General features: G+C 50.0%; 1 long non-coding RNA gene across 1 annotated transcript in view; it reads left to right on the forward strand.

Annotated features, from left to right (window-relative positions):
* The window catches only part of LOC132597976 (uncharacterized), a 26,792-nt gene extending 22,093 nt beyond the window's left edge, over positions 1-4,699 (forward strand). Inside the window, exon 2 of the long non-coding RNA XR_009565534.1 lies at positions 4,201-4,699. This is a non-coding gene — a long non-coding RNA (uncharacterized lncRNA). The remainder of the gene's footprint in view (positions 1-4,200) is intronic.
* The last annotated feature ends 1,301 nt before the right edge of the window (positions 4,700-6,000 follow it).

Genomic DNA, 6,000 nt, shown 5'->3' on the forward strand with positions numbered 1-6,000 from the left:
TTTTGGGGGGGGAACCCTCCTACTTTTAGCTGCTGCTGTGTCTGCATCCGTAAAAATTCTCTCCATGCCCCATGAATTTCAACAGGCAGTTTATCTCCTTTGTTCCATAAAACATTAGATGTGACTTTAATGGCCTAACCCCCAAACGATAACCTGACAGCCATCAAACATTAAGCAGCGTTCCAAATAACCTTCTGCTGGAGCCTGCCTTCTACGGGGCCATGTGGATGTCAGACACACACAGCTGGAGTCACGCTGACATAGCTGGCATGCCTGGACCGCAGTGGAATCTCGGGGGTACCAATCACAGGCCAGAGAGAAGCCATCGGCCAGAAGAAACGTCAGCGTGCTCACATCTCTGCAGAAGGAGCTGTGTTGATAGTGATGGAAATGACAGTTGCAGCCAGAGGGGGACCGTGACCCTGAAGCAGCATGTGCACACACGTCAGTGATGCTGGCACTGTACAGAAGCATTCCGGGGGTTAGGGCCATGGCCACACACTTCTTCTCCTGACCCCCAACCAGAAACATTAAGAAGAGAGCAGATTTTCCCCAAAAATACTTCCTGAATGGAATGCCCTGCCATCTTCAGGGGTTTGAGAAATCCAGAAATTCATGAAGCACTTAACATCTACCAGACAGCGTGCTGGTCGTCTTAGGAAGAATTCATTTACTTCTCGCTGCTCCACGGTGAGGTGCTTCTCATAATTCCCACTTTAGGAAGGTAGAAACTGAGGCTAGAAAGGAGGAAGAAATGTACCCAGATTCCTTAACCAGTAACTGACAGAATCATGGACTTGAACCACAGTCTTTCAAAAGCAAAGCCTGGGTTCCTGACCACGGTACTCAAAGCCACGTGGCAGGTCCACACTCTCTGTGGCACCCACAGCAGCCACTGTCCCAGATGGAGGAGGTCTGTGTGTTGACCAGGTACAGGAAAATCCTTCGAAGGATTCTTTTTACTCCCCTGGTTTCCTGGGCGTTGGGCAGGCATGCTTAAACATGCTGTTCATTGAACCCTGGTTTTACTTCAAGACCCCTGGCTCAGCCCAGCGAGGGGACGTAAGGATGTAGGGATGAGGCCACTCCCTTGGGGGAGGAGGGGGGCTGAGTTGCAGGCATTTTTTACATCTCTCTTGAGTTTGGTCATTACTTTTCTAGCCAGGGTTGATCATCCTTTCTTTTTTTCTTTCCTTCAAGATTCTTCTTCTTCTTCTTCTTTTTGTTTTTATGCTATAAACCTTTATCTGACTTACTACATGTCATTTATGGTGCTAACATAAAACCATTAGCGGGCAGCATCTCTTTGGTCCTCCGACAGTCAAGTGAAGTAGGTGCTGTGGTTATCCTCATTTTAAGAATATGAAGAGGGCTTCCCTGGTGGCGCAGTGGTTGAGAGTCCGCCTGCCGATGCAGGGGACACGGGTTCGTGCCCCGGTCCGGGAGGATCCCACATGCCATGGAGCGGCTGGGCCCGTGAGCCATGGCCGCTGAGCCTGCGCGTCCGGAGCCTGTGCTCCGCAACGGGAGAGGCCACAGCAGTGAGAGGCCCGCGTACCGCAAAAAAAAAAGAAGATGAAGAAACGGGGGCTCAGAGAGGTTAAGTGATATCTCCAGGGATGCCTGATTCAGTTCTCTGCTCTCTTAACCACACAGTCACAACCAGACTGTATACTAATAGGGCCTTCACTCTGCACAAGACACCGTTCAAATACTTCTTTTATAGTAACTTGTTCAGTCCTCACAACAACACCGTGCAGGGGCGCTATTATCCCTGTTTAACAGATGGGGAAACTGAGGCACAGAACGGGTATGTCATTTGCCCAGGCTCACCCTGCTGGTAAGTGGCAGAGCTGAGATTATGCTTCACTGCTTATACTTTGTGATGAAATAGGAAGACATTCCTCAGTTTGGGTTTTGTTTTTCCCTTGAAATCTTCTGCGAGGGCCGGGGGTGGGATGCCAGGGTTCTGAGAATAGAGTCTCTGAGCTGCACTGCGAAGGGGTGCCAGGGATGGCCAAGCCCCTGCAGCTCTGGAGATGGAGGGCGGTGGGGAGGGTGATGAGACAGCAGCCACAAGCCTGGGGTTTTGCCAGGGAAGACCTCAAAGCCCACTGGCGGGTTGGCACCCCTGAGCTGGGCAGCGCACCAAAACGAGTCGTGGCTTCGAGGAGACCAGCAGAACATGGTCCTCGGGAGAAGAGAAAGCCTGGGGGAAGGGCTGGCACGACCTCAGCCTTCAGATCTGAGAAGGGCTGTTCTGTGGACGAGGGGACGTAGGGAGCAGCTCTCCCAAGAGCCAGCCAAGAAAAAGTAGGTTTCTGTTTGGGCAGCACCAGTGGGATTTCAGGGAGAAAGAGGAATTCAACCTGGCAACCCTGGCAGAGCGTGGCCACGGGACCTTGCCCAGAGGAGGGGCCTCTAGAGACAGGACATGGGCCACCCTGAAGCTGACCTCTTCATGTCTCTGCCTTCTGAAACCCTACCCATCTTTGAAGCCTTGGCTGCACGGGCACCTCCTCCATGAAGCCCTTCCTGACCAACCCGTAGAATTCCCAGTTCTGTTCCAGGGGTATAAAGCCTAGGTACTCTGAGGTCCAGGCCAGTCCACGTTCATTCAGAGCAGGGGTCCCCAGTGGGCTGAGGTTCAGACCAGACGTTCCGGTGATAAAAGCCTCAGATACTCTGGAAGCCAGCCTAGTCAGTCCCGGGACCTCTCTCCCTAGAAACCCCGTTCTTACAGCAAACGTACCCTCCCTACCATCCAGCTGGCCTTGGGCACTGATGTCTTGCTGCCTCTCTGGTACCGTGTCTCCTGGCCATAGCAGCTTCTTGCACGAATGCATCTCTCAGAGGCTCGCAAGACAGTTAACGGAGCACCTAGCGTGTACCAGGCACTGTGTCCAGGGATTAGCTCATTTAATCCTCCCAACAGCCCTACGGGTCGGTGTGATTATTGCCGTATTACAGAGGAGGAACCCGAGGCCCCAGTCCTCGGTAGCTAAGGAGCCAGCTGGCCCTGGACCACAGTGTCGAAACCCCAGTCAGGCATGAGAGTCTGGGATTTGCGTCCAACTCGTCCTCAACAAGACCACATCAAGGACCTTCTTGGTACCTCCTATAGCTCCTAGTGAGTGCCTCTGCGGAGTAGTTGCTCAAGAAACATTGGCTAATTGATGGTTCAAAGACGTATCTAGTCTGATTTTCTGGTAATCCGTGAGTTCGGGTGCTTTTGAGAGGAGAAAATAGCGTTGAGCCCTTGCTAGACAAAAACCAGGTACTTCTTGGGAGAAGTGAGAGGCTTGCAGGCAGAGTCCTAGAAAATTTTATTCCAAGTCTTCAAGGTGACCGTGACACAATAAAAATATATGTATTTGGTCTCTGTCCCTGATTGCTGACACAGAGCTCCTAACTCCCTTGGAATTTCCTGAGTGATAAGAGTGTCTTTTGTTCGGATGAGGCCACTCTTGGTGGGTCCCTCGAGAGCTTCAGGATGGAGGCTGGTCACCAAGAAGACCAAGGTCATGGTTAGAGGGTTAGAACTTTGTGTCCCATCCCCCTACCTCCTGGGAGGGGAGGGGGCTGGAGACTGAGTTCATCACCAGTGGCCAATGATGTAATCAATCACGCCTGGGAAGGTGGTGCATCTCAGCTCCAAGGGGACAGAAGGTCCTGTGCCTGGGTTCCTTCCAGACCTCACCCTCTGTACCTCTTCTTCTGGCTGTCCATTTGTATCCTTCATAATATCCTTTATAATAAACCGGTAATAGCAAGTAAACTGTTCCTGAGTTCTGTGAGCTGTTCTAGCAACGATCAAACCCGAGGAGGGGGTCATGGGAACCCCTCAATTTATGGCCGATTGGTCAGGAGTCCCGGTGGCAACCTGGGACTTGTGACCGGCATCTGAGGTGGGGAAGTCTTGTTCACCTTCGGGGTGTGCGCTAAGTCTAGGTGGTCACAGTCAGAGTTGTATCAAACTGTCAGACGCCCAGTTGGTATCCAGAGAGTTGGAGAGTCGGTAGGTTGGGGGATAAAACCCACAGATTTGGCATCAGAAGTGCTGCGGGTGAACAGTCTATAGTAGCAAAGAGAAACGTGAGGCTTTCAGGAAGACAGCGCACATCAGTTGACTGAGTGACGCAGACAAAATCCAAAACATTTTATTAACTGCTGTCCTTTTCTTCTGTCCTCCACTTGTAGGAGGACATGTGACAAAACTGGCTCCTACAGGATTGATGTTGAAAATTCACCTTCCAGAAGATGCCCGGGCATCCGTGTAGACTGGACTTGGTCTCTACCCTCTCTGTCCTGGGCAGTCAGACCTGGTGCCTGGTGGTGACCTCGAGCCAGAAGAAGCCTCTCGCCAGGATCACCAAGAAGGAGGCATTTGTTTCTCCGTGCTGGCTAAGCTAGGAAAGCCTGGCTTTGAGAGGTTATTTGTAACAAGAATTGAAACCTAAAGGATTTTTTTTCAAATTATCCTTCAGGGGCTTCCCTTGTGGCGCAGTGGTTGGGAGTCCGCCTGCCGATGCAGGGGACACGGGTTCGTGCCCTGGTCCGGGAGGATCCCACATGCCGCGGAGCGGCTGGGCCCGTGAGCCACGGCCGCTGAGCCTGCGCGTCCGGAGCCTGTGCTTCGCAACGAGAGAGGCCACAGCAGTGAGGGGCCCGCGTATTGCAAAAAAAAAAAAAAAAATTATCCTTCAGCTGCCAGAAATGGAGTTTGGAAGAACTTCTCCAAACTCCGTGGGCTTTGGCCAATGGACCTTTTACTGTAACAAGTACATCAGAAGCCAATAAATTGGGGAAGAAGGTACACACTTTACCAAAAGATTTCTTGCTGAGCGAGACACTCTCCCACCGTGCATCTTTAAACAGAGCAATTCGGACACATTTTAAATGGCTTCATTCACTTGAAAGTGAGAGCTGTCTGTTGCATTCAGAAAATGTGGCGAAGTGTACTTGATTTTGAAATCCTCAAAAATCATATCACGTTCAAGCTAAAAAGGGCACTTGGGTCTTATCTCCTCCGCTTAAAGGAGATGCCACAGCGACCTGGAGAAATTAAGTGACGTGGTGGCGCCTCAAGGCTTTGTCTGCGGCAGGCCATCCGGTTTCCAGCTTTCTCCCGTGACTGGACGCCTTCTTTGCATCCCAGCTACCCGACCGTCCCTGGTTAGGACTCTCTACCTGGTCCTCAGCTGCTGTCATGGATGCGTAATCATCGATCCCCTTCTGGGTATTTTTGGTATTGCTTTTTCCTGTTTTCATGGAAAATTTTCAAACATAAAGGTAGAGAATATAATATAAATAACTCCCATGTGCTCTCACCCAGCTTCTACAATTATTAACATACGGCCAATCTTCTTTTATGCATACCTCGCCCCAGATTCCCCTGCTGCACAGATGATTTTAAAGCAAATCCAAATATCACGCAATTTCATCTGTAAACACTCCAAGTGTACCCACAGAAGAACCCTCTCATACATACGTATATATGTACAATATAGTGATCACAACTAAAAAAAATGAACGATAATTCCTTAATATCCAATTTCCCCGATTGTCTGTCTGTCACTCTTTTGCAACTGATTTGTTAGAATAAGAATCCAGCGGAAGGTTGGGTTGCAGGTATCGGGCAGAATGATCAGCTGCTCATTCAAAGTTCTTGCATGAGGATGTTTGCTGAATGAGAGGGAATAAATTACATAAGAAAAATACTTTATGATAATTATAGATCACAGTTATCTATGCCTTTATACTTCCTAAGCTTCTTTGACCCATGACCTGCATGTCTGGAGATGTTATGGGATCCAATTAGGGGTCCAGCAGAGACCACCTGATTCCTGAAAACAGCAAAGCACCATGATAACCTCCAGCTCATTAAACTTCTAGCTTCTCCTTTTAAAAGGAGAGGCTCAAGAGATTCTCACCCTCTTCGAGACACTTTTTTTTTAGAGAACCTCCTGTAGCCTTCACAGGAACCCTGTAAAGTAGGTG

Source organism: Globicephala melas, chromosome 10, assembly GCF_963455315.2.
Source record: "Globicephala melas chromosome 10, mGloMel1.2, whole genome shotgun sequence".
Lineage (NCBI taxonomy): Eukaryota > Metazoa > Chordata > Mammalia > Artiodactyla > Delphinidae > Globicephala > Globicephala melas.